General features: G+C 38.4%; 1 pseudogene; it reads left to right on the top strand.

Annotated features, from left to right (window-relative positions):
• Positions 1–3,305: 3,305 nt before the first annotated feature.
• On the top strand, positions 3,306–4,341 carry Vdac1-ps12 (voltage-dependent anion channel 1, pseudogene 12; annotated as a pseudogene).
• Positions 4,342–14,203: the final 9,862 nt, after the last annotated feature.

Below are 14,203 nucleotides of genomic sequence, written 5' to 3'. Positions count from 1 at the left end.
ATTGTTTGGATCAGATCTCCACACAGCACACAGTCCCGGCTCCTGCAGAATGGTGAATTCCTTCAACCAGCCTTTGGTGTCCCAGAGTAGTCTATTATAAACTGTTTGAGTTTGTACAATTTTAATTTCACTTGTGTTCATTGTGTGTGTTTCCCAACCCCCTTTCCTCCCTTGACCTTTTAGTCCTTCATTCCCAGTTTTCTGGAATGATACTTTAGGGTAATAGATTTGTAAAGACGAAGAAGAAGGACTGACCTTCCTGCTCACGCTGCATACACAGACTGAAGTTTCACGACCATTCTCCAGAAGAGCATGTCTTGGTTTCACTGGCAATGGATGTTTGTTTTATTTGTTGGGAGACACAGGATTTGATCAATATTTTGAAAGTGGGAAAAATCAAATCACAGCTCCTTTCTGGTATGGAAAAGTTGCCTTTTGGCAACTGCCACTGGGTCCCTGTAGGTGTGGCTAACTGTATAAAAAATGTTCCCAGAACTTTCTTGTTTTGACATGTGATTACCAATTATAAACTTCCATTTTACCATTGGATTTTAAAATTGTGGTGTAGCCTGTCAATGTGTAGAACACAGCTAAAGATTTTTGTTGAACTGTTAGATTTTTTTTTTTTTGAGGTAGAGTTTTTATGTTTTATTTGTATTTGTAAAAAGAAAAAGAAAAAAAAAGAAAGAAAAAGGAAAACAAAAGAAAGAAAAAGGACAAAAAATTTCAACAAGAAAACAAACCCAAATCAAAATTGTGCCTTCTAATTATATTTGGTTCTGGTCCTGGCAATTGTTTAAACAAAAGTAATACATATTCTAGATTTGTTTTCTGATTCAAAATAAACAAAGAAGAAGATAAAACAAAAATATTTAAGTTTTACATAGAAAATAATACTAAAAATAGACTACATAGAAAATATTTCTGAAAAATTGAATATTTACATGAAAAATGATCCTGAAGCAATAAATGGCATCAAAAATATATATTAAAAAGTTGAAATTGATTGGAAAATAGTCCTGAAAATATAAATGACACAGAAAGTATTTCAGAAAAAAAAATTGAAGATGCATGTAGAAAAAATTCTGATAAAATTAAAAATTTTCATGGATAATAATACTGAAAAAATAGAGGCCATATAAAAGATTTCTTAATAAATTACAGATTTACATAGAAAATGACCTTGAAAAATAGACTGTATAGAAAATATTTCTGATAAAATTGATTTTCAGGGAATGTGCATTTTTTAAAGAAATAGATGACATAGATGATATTTAATCAAAAAATTGAAGATTTACATGGAAAATAACTAGAGGGTACTGAGGGTAGAACAAAATTCTGGTAAGGGTAACGATCCTTTTCCCATTAACTTATTCTAAAGAAAAGTAAATCTGTCAGGATCACTTAAAAATCATTTTGTTTCCTATGATTGATAGATAATTAAATGCAAGTCTATTACACTGTGGGAAAATGCATAACCTTAAAAAATGCAATAAATCAGATATTAAAAGAAAAAATGTATGATTTGTTCCATCCCCATAATAATGGAAGATAGAGGGAACAACAAACCTTTAAGGGAACAAGTGGGGGGAGGAAAAAGTTGGGATACCATCAAGTATGGGAAGAGACATGAGAGAAGCCTAGAGGATCAGGAAAATGGACAGAAATATGTAGTAGTGTGTGTGTCTGTGTGTGTCTATGTGTGTATATGTGGAGGGGGGCTAATAGGAGGAACAAGTAGAAAGTCCCAGGTGCTATGGACACAAAGGTTTCCAGGACCCAGTGAGGATGACAAGAGCTGAGATACCAAACAGAGGGGAGATAGAAACCAGTAGAGACCACCTCCAGTGATTAAGCATGGTCTCCAGTTGAGGAATGGGGTTCCCCAGCCAATTTAAAAATTTTAACCAGTAATTGTTCCTGGGACAAGAAAATGGAGCAGAGATGAAAGGAAAGCCCAAATACAGACCATTTCACCTTGGGATCTATAACACTGGTAGATCCCACAGCCTGACAACCTAATATATTGCTGATGCCAAGAAGTACTTGCTGACAGTATTCTGGCATACCTGACCTCTTAGAGGTTCTGTAAGCATCTGACTAATACAAATGCAGATACTCAATGCCAACCATCTTGACTGAGCCTGGGGACCACAAAGCAAGAATTAGGGGAAGGAGTAAAGGAGTTAAATGGGATTGCAAACCCATAGGAAAAACAAAAATATCAACTAAATACATTTCCCATATGACTCAGGGACTAATCCAACAACCAAGAGGTATAAACGGATGGATCCATGAATCCAGCTCCATATGTAGCAGAAGACTGCTTTAATCTGACATTAATGGGTAGGGAGGCCCTTGGTTCTGTGGAGTATTGATGGCCAATTGTGAACATTCATTTTGTTCGTCCATCCTCAAAGAAAGTTAAAAAGCCTCTGATAATAGATTTCTGAAACTCTCAATGTAGAGTAGTTTCATATAGTTTGAGAATTTTATCTATAAAATTTCTCCCTCAACAGAAGAATCTTGTTGAATTAGCTTCAAATTACACTTTCCTCATTTCATTTCTACTGTATTATTCCATGATACTTTTTAACTATATCTTGTGCATTATTTATGACAGCTAGTCTTATGCTTATAATACCAAAGACTTGCAACACAATGGATTTGACAGGAGTGAAACTGGATGCCAATTCCTCATCAGTAACTCAAAAACATAAACCAGGTTATACTTCAAATAAAGAGATGGTTTTATAGAGCTATCACAAACCTATAGGCTAATGTGTAACAGTTTTTGTACTACACTGAAGAGATGATTCAATACTTAAGAATATATACTGCTTTTACACAGTACTCCATTTCAATCCTCAATACCAATATCAGATAGCTCAGATAAATTTGTAACTCCAACTCCAAAGGGTCCAATCTCCTCCTCTCTTATTTACAGTCACTTGCACATTGATAACCATGTACACACAGACAAAAATAAAAATTAAATTAATCTACATTAAGTTTTCAATGAAATTGAAAATCCAGGTAAATGTTGCATGATATATTATAAAAGAATAAATAAGAAACAGAGACAATGTCTAGGAAAATGGGTGCTATTTGAGCATCCATATATATTACATAATATATATACATATACATATATACATATATATATATATATATATAATTGTGTAGTAAAATGAAATATTAACTTATGTCTTGGGTCTTATTTTATTTTTCCTCATAAGCGTGTTATATGCAGAAACAGTTTTAAGAGAGCAAAGTAGGCTTCAACCCCCTCCGTAACTGCCGCTGCTTCCGCCTTCACCGCCTCCAAGAACATGGCTGTGCTTCCCGCATATGCTGATCTTGGCAAGTCCGCCAGGGATGTCTTCACCAAGGGCTACGGCTTTGGCTTAATAAAATTTGATTTGAAAACGAAGTCTGAGAATGGATTGGAATTTACTAGCTCAGGTTCTGCCAACACGGAGACCACCAAAGTGAACGGCAGTCTGGAAACCAAGTACAGATGGACTGAGTATGGGCTGACGTTTATTGAGAAGTGGAACACAGACAACACCCTGGACACTGAGATCTCAGTGGAAGGCCAGCTTGGTCATGGACTGAAGCTGACTTTTGATTCATTTTTCTCGCCTAATACTGGGGAAAAAATGCTTAAATCAAGACAGGGTACAAGGGGAGCATATAAACCTGGGCTGTGGTGTGGACTTTGACGTAGCTGGGCCCTCAATCCGGTGCGTTCTGCTGCTTGGCTATGAGGGTTGGCTGGCGGGCTACCAGATGAATTTTGAGACCTCGAAGTCCCGAGTGACCCAGAGCAACTTTGCAGTTGGCAACAAGACGGATGAATTCCAGCTTCATACTAATGTGAATGATGGGACGTAGGTTGGTGGCTCCATTTACCAGAAGGTGAACAAGAAGTTGGAGACTGCTGTCAATCTCGCCTGGACCACAGGAAACAGTAACACTCGCTTTGGAATAGCAGCCAACTATCAGGTGGCGCTGATGCTTGCTTTTCGGCCAAAGTGAACAACCCCAGTCTAATTGGCTTAGGATACACTCAGACCCTAAAACCAGGTACCAAACTGATGCTGTCAGCCCTGCCGAATGGCAAGAATGTCAATGGGGGCGGCCACAAGCTTGGTTTAGGACTGGAATTTCAAACATAATTGAATATTGAACAATCGTTAATTTTAAACTATTTTGCAGCATAGCTACCTTCAGAGTTTAGTGTACCTTTTAATGTTATATGTTGGGGATGCGAGAGTTGATAAATACCACATTAGACCTCCAGGCTAAGGATGACTCAGCTGTAAGATGTTTACCATTTCAGAGGTACAGCGGAAACCATTTCAAGGAAGTGTTCTTTTTAGCTGTAGGCGTGGATAGGGGAGGAGCTCCTCTAGAGATGCCAGACTGCAAGTAGAAGCTGGGAACCTGTGCATCCTTTGTAAATCTGTATCCAGTCCACACATGAAATTTTGACGTCCTGAACATCGAACCCTGCTGTCTCTATCCTGTCTCCTCGGAAGCATGTACTCACCTATGTGAAAGGAACGTTTTTGGTTTTGTTTTTTGTTTTTTGTTTTTGTTTTTGTTTTTGTTTTTGTTGTTGTTGTTGTTTTTTAAGACAGATGGTCATGCCCTGTTCCCATCATGCCTTCTTTTCATCCTAGCCCATCAGTTACCTGTTTTGCACCAAAAGTTGTCTTTAGGGTGTAGTTAGCTATTTCTTTTGTGCCATTTTAGGGTGGAGAGGGTGAGGATGATGGAGCCAGTCATTCAGGACTGAATTCTTCCTTGTGTTGTGGTGTGCTTTTCTTTCTTTCTTCTATTTTTTTTAATTTCTTGTTTTTTTTTTTTTTTTTTTTTTTTTTTTCCGCATTGCACCAGGGTTTGAAATAGCTTCCGGGTTTTCTGGCTCAGAGCTAGGTGGGTGATTGTAGTCACACCCTGACAACACTAGGGATCTCAACTGACTCCTCTTGTAGACACACCACAATTTTTACCAGTTTAATGGGTCCATTATAGAGTCTTCCATTTTGTGCGTAATTAGCTCCTCTCCTTCAAATGCTGTAATTAACATCACTTAAAATAAAACTTGAATAAAATTCTGAAAAAAAAATAAAAAAGAGAGCAAGGTAGGTGGGGTTTCTCAGTGTGTATATACAATATTCTCTGTACACCAAGAAATGGTAGTACTTAAATTTTAACAAAAGCAGACAGATGGTACACACATCATCTAGTACAGAGTAGTGAGAAAACGAAATAAACTAAGAAAGACTCTTACAAGTTTAATATGCCATTCTTAGTGACCTTCATAGTTCTGACATCCAAAGCATCCTTCATTCAATGGAGGAAAAGAGCTTGCAGCACAGAATATGGAAGAACTCCAACTCTAGCAAGTGATGAGTGGTGAAAGTTGAGGCCAATGTAAAGAAAGCTCAGATGTGTATAATGCCACAGGAAAAGGGAACATCTGAGGAGAAAAAAAGGAGAAGTCATGAATAGAAATAAAATCAGGGACTAGAAAAGACTGCCCACTTTCTCTCTAATTATTCAATATAGTTCTCAAAGTTCCAGCCAGAGCAATCAGACAACAAAAGGAGACCGAAGGGATATAGATAGGAAAGGAAGAAGTCAAAATATCACTATTCGCAGATGATATGATAGTATTTTTAAGTGACCTCAAAACTTCGAACACAGAACTACTAAATCTGTTAAACACCTTCAGCAAAGTGGCTGGGAATAAAATTAACTCAAATAAATCAATAGCCTTCCACTACGCAAAAGAGAAACAAGCCAAGATAGAAATTAGGGAAATGACACCCTTCATAATAGTCCCAAATAATATAAAATACCTCTGTGTGACTTTAACCAAGCAAGTGAAAGATCTGTATGATAAGAACTTCAAGCCTCTGAAGAAAGATATTGAAGGAGATCTCAGAAGATGGAGAGCTCTCCCATGCCCATGGATTGGCAGGATTAATATAGTAATGGCCATTTTACCAAAAGTGATCAACAGATTTAATGCAATCCCCATCAAAATTCCAAACCAATTCTTCATAGAGTTAGAATAATTTGCAAATTCATCTGGAATAACAAAAAACCCAGGATAGCTTAAACTATGCTCAAAAATAATAGGATGTCCAGGGGAATCACTATCCCTGATAGAGGGACAGGCAGATAGACCAGTGGAATAGAATTGAAGACCAAGAAATGAACCCACACACCTATGGTCACTTGATTTTTGACAAAGGAACCAAAACCATCCTATGGGAAAAAGATAGCATTTTCAGCAAAAGGTGCTGGTTCAGCTGGAGGTCAGCTTGTAAAAGAATGCAGATCAATCCATTACTTTCACCCTATACAAAGCTTAAGTCTAAGTGGATCAAGGACCTCTACATCAAACCATATACACTCAAACTAATAGAAGAAAAAGTGGAGAAAATTCTCAAACACATGGGCACTGGAGAAAATTTCCTGAATAAAACACCAATGTCTTATGCTCTAAGATTAAGAATCGACAAATGTGATCTAATTAAACTGCAAAGCTTCTGTAAGGCAAAGGACACTGTGGTTAGGACAAAACAGCAACCAACAAATTGGGGAAAGATCTTTACCAATCCTACAACAGATAGAGGCCTTATATCCAAAATATACAAAAAACTCAAGAAGTTAGACCGCAGGGAGACAAATAACCCTATTAAAAAATGGGGTTCAGAGCTAAACAAAGAATTCTCAGCTGAGGAATGCTGAATAGCTGAGAAACACGTAAAGAAATGTTCAACATCTTTAGTCATAAGGGAAATGAAAATCAAAACAGCCCTGAGATTTCACCTCACAACAGTCAGAATGGCTAAATCAAGAACTCAGACGACAGCAGATGGTGGTAAGGTTGTGGAGAAAGAGGAACACTCCTCTATTGTTAGTGGGATTGCAGATTGGTACAACCATTCTGGAAATCAGTCTTGAGGTTCCTCAGAAAATTGGACATTGAACTACCTGAGGACCCAGCATACCTCTCTTGGTCAAATACTCAAAACGTGCCCCAACCTATAAAAAAGACACATGCTCCACTATGTTCATAGCAGCCTTATCTATAATTGACAGAATCTGGAAAGAACTCAGATCCCCTTCAACAGAGGAATGGATACAGAAAAAGGGGTACATCTACACAATGGAATGCTACTCTGCTATCAAAGTCAATGACTTTATGAAATTCATAGGCAAATGGATGGAACTAGAAAATATCATCCTGAGTGACGTAATCCAATCACAGAGAAACACACATGCTATGCACTCATTGATAAGTGGCTATTAGCCCAAATACTTGAAATATCCTAGATGCATAGGTGAAACTCAAAAAGGATGACCAAAATGCAAATGCTTCACTCCTTTAAAAGGGGAACAAGAATACTCTTGGGAAGGAATAGAGAGGCAAAGTTTAGAACAGAGGCTGAAGGAATGACCATTGAGAGCCTGCCCCACATATGGCCCATACATATACAGACACCAAACTAGGTAAGATGGAAGAAGCAAAGAATTGCAGGCTGACAGGAATCTGATGTAGATCTCTCTTGAGAGACACAGCCAGAATATGGCAAATACATAGGCGAATGCCAGTAGCTAACCACTGAAGTGAGAATGGGACCCTGCTGAAGGAACCAGAGAAAGGACTGCAAGAGGTGGAAGGGGCTTGAGACCCCATATGAACAACAATGCCAACCAACCAGAGCTTCCAGGGAGTAAGTCACTACCCAAGGACTATACATGGACTGACCCTGGGCTCCAACTGCATAGCTAGCAATGAATAGCCTAGTAAGAGCACCAGTGGAAGGGGAAGCCCTTGGTCCTGCCAAGACTGAACCCCAGTGTACAGGATTGTTGGGTGGAGGACAGTAGGGGAGGAGGATGGGGAAGGGAACACCCATATAGAAGGGAGGGAGAGGGGTTAGGGGGATTTTTGTTTGGAAAACAGGTAAGGTAATAACAAATGAAATGTACATAAGAATTAACCTATTTAATAAAGATGGAGAAAAGGAAAAAAAAGAAAAGAAAGGTATAGAACAGGTACTGTTAGCCAACATGATGCAATCCCAGAAGGGTAATGGTTTTGTAGCATAAAAACAACAGAACAAAGTGCAACAGGTCCCAGATACTGACAAGTGTTAAAGAAGGAAAATGACCCATGAAAGTTGTCCTCTGATGCCCGCATCATGACCACACATATACATACACATGCACGCACAAATAATACTAGTAAATAAAATATTTTTTGACTCTTTGCTCTGCTCTTGCTCTCTCCCCTTTGTCCCTTCCCTCCCCTTCTCCCCTTCCCTCCACGTGCCCATGGTTGGCCTTTACTTATCCCCCCTTCTATTCTTCCTCTCTTATTAAACCTCTCCTTGTGGAAAAAAATAGTTTTTAAATTCACTATATTTGGCTAGGAAGAAGTTTGAAATATACTTGGTCTGAGAGAGGGAATACTAGAGAACAAAGAAGTCCAGTCAAACACATTCTCTCTCTGCCTCCTTCTCTCCTCTCTCTCTCTCTCTCTCTCTCTCTCTCTCTCTCTCTCTCTCTCTTTCTCTCTCTCTCTCTCTCTCTCTCGACATGGCGAAAAGTGCAGAGCAGGAAACAGAGACATGAGGATCACCAAGGAGGCATCATTGCCAAAGAAATGAAAAAAATGACAGAAAAGCCAGGCAGAAGTGGGTATTGAATCACTGAAAGTTCTATGCCAACTGTCACACTTAAAATTTTTTCATCATATATGATATTGATCCATAGAAATGAAATGAAAGACAAAAAGAAGAAACATCCAGAACTGAATCCCCAATAACAAACCCAAACCTTAGGTTGGAAGCTGCTGAGTTATTCACATACAGCTCAGAATACCAGGCCACTGGGAGAAGCTTAGAAATGCTGAATGCACAAGCAGGTGCATTAGCAGAGAGGAAGAAGGAAGACAGGAATTTCCAATCAGGAAGCAGGGTATTTCCCATTGTGCCGAGAGACCACGTTTTGATTGTGAATAAGAAAACAATCCTAAAGGGAGGTAATGAGGAAGCATTTCCTAAGCACAACTTGGGAGATAGTTCAATTGATAAAATGCAAAAAATACCTGGTTATGAAAACACAAAGACTAGGTTCAAACAAACAAACAAACAAACAAACAAACAAACACCTTTTAACATAATGGTGTGTGTTTATGATCCCACTGCTATGGATATGGAGACAAATCTATTCTTGGGTCTGATTAATGACAAGATGGAGCTAGATGTGCTACAAGTTCCAGAGAGAGAATCTTTTAAAAAAAATAAATAAATAAAACAGTAGGCCCCCGAGGAATCATGCCCAAAATTGAGTTCTGCTCTTCAAGCATGCGTGAACACTCATACCTATTAGTGTATACCCACACAAACACATACATACAGTCATAAACATATGCCTGCATGCATACACACACATGCACACTTCTGTACACAAAAAAAGTGGAAGAGACAATGGTAGTAACAAGAAAATACATTTCTGAGATGGAAGTTATATGAATTTGTAATCTCTCACAGAAGTCTGTTCAGTATGATCTTTCATGTCCCTTTTTTTTTTCTTCAGAGATTTCCTATATTCTAGGCAACACTGTCCTTATTCTACAGGCAAGAGAGAAGTGTGATTTACAGATTCAATGTGATTGTCCAAGACCAATTCCACCCAATCACAAACAATATAACCAGGGTTAAATGAAAGTATACCTAACTTCAAAGCACATTCCATAACCATGTTACTATTGAAATTTGTTACTCTGCTTCTTCCTAAGTACTTGGGAGAGGAATACTGAAAAGGTGTGAGAAGTTAATGTTTACTTTTAAGGATGATTTTAAGATCATAATAAACTTGCTTGTGTATAAATGTGAATAGAGGCTGCTTTAACTAGAGGGAGAGTATGCATGAATTCCTCTGTTTAAATGCAAGTCATGGGAGATCAGAAATATAGACGCAAAGTAAGAGGGATGAAGGGAAGCAAGAAATGAGAAAGAGAGGCAAAATAAATGGAGGAAGAAAGTGAGAACTAAAGCAAGCCACTGATATTTTAGCAAACAATTATTCCATTATATACTGATGCTTCTGATTTTAATAGACTTTCTTATCTTAATAGCTTAGTGAACTAGATAAGATAGTGATGTCCAATATTACCTACAAAAAATGCATGCTACATACTACCTTAATATTGGGAATATTTATTCAATATTATTTCCTGGGGATGTTTAATTAACAGTCCCTGGAATGGTCATGGCCTTGAATCATTGCTCTATAAACTGTCGCTTCCAACCCCGACCAGCAGGAAAGGAGCGACACCATGATGGTCTTCTCAAAGCACTTTATTCAGGAACCCTTTTGTCATGCAAGCAGCAACAATATCTCAATCCAGTCCCTGAGGCCACTCCCTTATAACCTCCCTCAACCTTCTCAACCATCCAATCTGTGTAACCTCCGTTCATAGGTCCACATCACATGGCCTGATCTATCGTCATGGTGTGTCTGTGCAGCTCTCACAATGGGGCTTGGCTTACTTTCAATTGCTAGTCGTAAGACTTGGCAGCAGTCCCGGGTGCCATCTTGGGATTGCCGCTACACCCGATCCCCACATCTCCCTTTTCTTTATATTTTTGGCTGAGAGAATGCCTTTCTTAGGCTGCCCCCTGTAGAAATGCCCCTTACCTGTCACTGGGAGACAAACAGCTTAGGTTTGATCCCTGTCTTAGGTTGGTGACACGCCCAGGGAGTCTTACCCATCTTTGACTACTTCTCTAGCATACCAAGCCACACTTGAGATTGTCCTGTCTCCACTGTTGCAAGAGCCTGAATCATAAAGGCTTGAGTTTTGTGTTGATGAAACCACACACGGCAAATGCACCAAAAGGCCAGGATGCTCATAAGAATCAGGCACAGGGCGAGTCCAGCCCATTCTTTTAGTCAAGAGGCAGCTGTGGTGATCCAATTCACCAGTCCTCCAGCTAAAGTTACGTCCACACGGGTGTAGTTGATATGGATGATAGATTTTCTAAGCTCCTGAACCAGTACAATAAACACAAAAGGAGGCCACATACAGACAGGTGTAGCCTTAAAGGAAACATTAAGCACATAATCAAGTTGAGAAACAGAGGTTTCAAACCATATAGATCCATTCCAATAAAAGCTTACATTACCCCAACCCCCACCCACTCAAATGCTCAGAGGAGAGATATCTGTGTAAATACCATCCACTACACATAACAACCACACATTGAAAGGATGACTAGCTACTGCCTGAGAAGGATTCTGATAGGTCCAATTATACCCTGAAAATGAGCCATTATTGTCTGTGCTAATATTAAAAGAAAAGGTAAAATACTTCTTTACAGCCCATGTTGCCTTTCTAGCCTGACACCCACTCCTTGGCGGAAGCGACTCATGGGTACCCTTGCAAAAGGGAGCCCATCTAGGTTGGGAGGGCATGGTATCTTTGCCTTTGGAAATACTGGCAGGCAACACGCCTCAAATCCATGTGACATTAGCTTTGGTAGAACTGTTGATAGGCATGTCAAACCATGCAGCTGATTGATTATCATTTCAGCTGAAGCTGCAATGAATCATTGACAGGAGCTATTTCTCCATCCCATGGCAAAAAGGGTAACTGTAATGAAGCATTAGAAGAGAAAAACCAGGGAAACACTTATACCGAATGCGTCAATGGTAGGGGTTTGGGAATTATAGATTAAAGTCTTCAGGCATCACTGCTGGAAGCATTGGCAACAAGACGAACATCCATAGTATCCTCCTTTCATTCATCTTGGACCGCTCTGGTCAGCCTCTCCGGGACCCAAAGTGGCTGCTGATGATCCAGGGGAAACACACAAACAGACCCTCTTCCCCACAAAAATACCTGAACAGGATCATGGCAATATGTGGATCTTTCTATTTCACCTAGGCAGAAGTATGCCTAGTTGTAGGGTGCCTTGGCAGCCAAATTTTAAGATTGAAATAAAAAGAGTATTATTCAATAATTGTATAGCATACAGGGATATAACTCCCCGTTTTTACTTATTAAGATATTGTTAAGGTATTATTTATTAAGATAAGTCATCAAGAATTAACACCATTATGTGATACAGGAAGAAATTGAGGACACTGAGCACTTGTATTTATAATTAGACTTGTACACCAAATTATTGTCTCCAGCATTATTGTTTTAGTGATATAAAAAATGAGATTGTTTGACTAATTGTTCCTATGTAAGGCCTATAATCTGCCTGGTAATAAATTTATTGTGGCATTTCCCTTGCTAGAGGGTCCAGGCAATCCAGTTTGAGTTCTTAAATTGCCTATAAAGGAACAATACTTAGTGCTCTTAACCACTAAACCATCTCTCAGTCCCTCACAAACTTTATTTATCTAAACATAAGCATTAATTAGAAATGCCAAATCTTGTAAATATTGTCCAGATTCAGCCATACTAGAAATTTCTGAGCTGGCAGGGCAAGGTTAGGTGTTGAGAGTAAGCAAATGGAGGATTCCTCTTTTCATGAGGGTGTGTTACCAACTCCATTACCATTTTAAAATACTTTCAAGACTCTAGCCTATAATTCTGTATTAACAAAACTGAAGCTTTATCTCCAATGAGGACAAGAAAAAAAGGCTTAAGTCCTCTGGTAAGGTGAGATACTTAGCCTATTAACATATCCTTAGAAGCTTAAAATTCTTTTCTGGAGCAACAGCTACTCCCCAAATATTAAAGTTTTGAGAGCAAAGGTTTGTAGTAAAAATTTCCATATACACTGAAAGATTCAAAGTTCTAACTTCTTACATTAAAGAAGCGACAAAATTACATAATATAAAGCTATTAGCCATTCTTTTGTAAAATTTTTAATGATACCACTTCATGGACTATGGATAATTATAAGCAAGCTCACGAAATGAAAACTCCTCACAATCACCAGGATGTAAACAAACTGCATAAAAACAGTCCTCTAAATCTATCTTGAAATGCAGTTGGAGTAAGCAAACAGGTTGTAATGCTCTCACAAGTTCTAAAACCTCATCAGTCCTTCGTAAATTCTGTAACAATCTCTACCTGTTTGATTTTTTTTAATTATAAATAAGTTTGAGTTAGTCAATGCAACACTGGCAATCCTTAATCACAATCCAAAGTTCTCCTTGTAACACCAGAACACAACCACAACTTTGGAAAGGTACCTGAGTTCTGCGTATGTGACTAGGCAGCCGTCCTTGGGGCAGTGAATTAGCATCAAAATACAGATAACTTCAGGGCAAACCACAACTTTGGAAAGCAAAACTCAACCTCCAGCAAACAATCTAATATCCAAAATCCAGTCTCCAAAACACTGAGCCTATCCTTCATGCTACAAGGTTTGACTGCCAATTTTTATGTATGAATGCACGGTGGTGCGGTCTCCAATACCTCAATAAAGAGACATTGCCTTAAAATCTTCTAGAAGCCTGGTTTCTAGTATAAGAGTTCCATAAAAATATTATCCCAATTTAGACCTGTTTCCCTAGATTGGCTCTTGCCACATGTTGTCTAGAATGACTCTATCTAAATTACCAGTTTTATGTCAAATTTCTGTTACCAATGTTATATTTTTTAAACCATATCCAATAACTTAAAAGTCCATAGCAAAGGCATATAGAGAATATTTATACATTTAAAACCAATCAGAAACAAAAATGATGTGGCTACACATACCTTTAATATTTAATTCAATCACCATTTTTACTTTTCTAGCTGTTGTTTTAAGAGAAACACCTTGTCGCCTGTTGAGTCCAATAATCACAGTCAAAGATTTTTCTAAGAGAAACAGCCATCAGTTCCATTAACATAGAAGCTGTGAAGCTCCTGGTGTCTTTAGGATTGGCTAGTATAAACATTTAACCAGCCCCCTGGTGAGCTTGCCCAGCCGACTTAGGCTTCTAGCTACAGATGCAGGCTTCAAAAGCCAATTGAAACTTTTTATTTATTTGTTCCTTTCTTGAAAGGACTTAAAACTACATCAATGGGTAAATCAACCAGCATTTAAAATTTTAACCTTTTCTTTTAAACATGAAACACAAAACATTCAAGCAACAAGAAGCAAAACCCAGACATAAATTGACATACTTGGACCGCTTGGTGCACAAAGGACATACAAGA

The sequence above is a fragment of the Rattus norvegicus genome, chromosome 13, assembly GCF_036323735.1.
Source record: "Rattus norvegicus strain BN/NHsdMcwi chromosome 13, GRCr8, whole genome shotgun sequence".
In the NCBI taxonomy this organism is placed as follows: Eukaryota; Metazoa; Chordata; class Mammalia; order Rodentia; family Muridae; genus Rattus; species Rattus norvegicus.
Note: the sequence above shows the minus strand (reverse complement) of the source record. Positions and strands in the feature narration are given on the sequence as shown.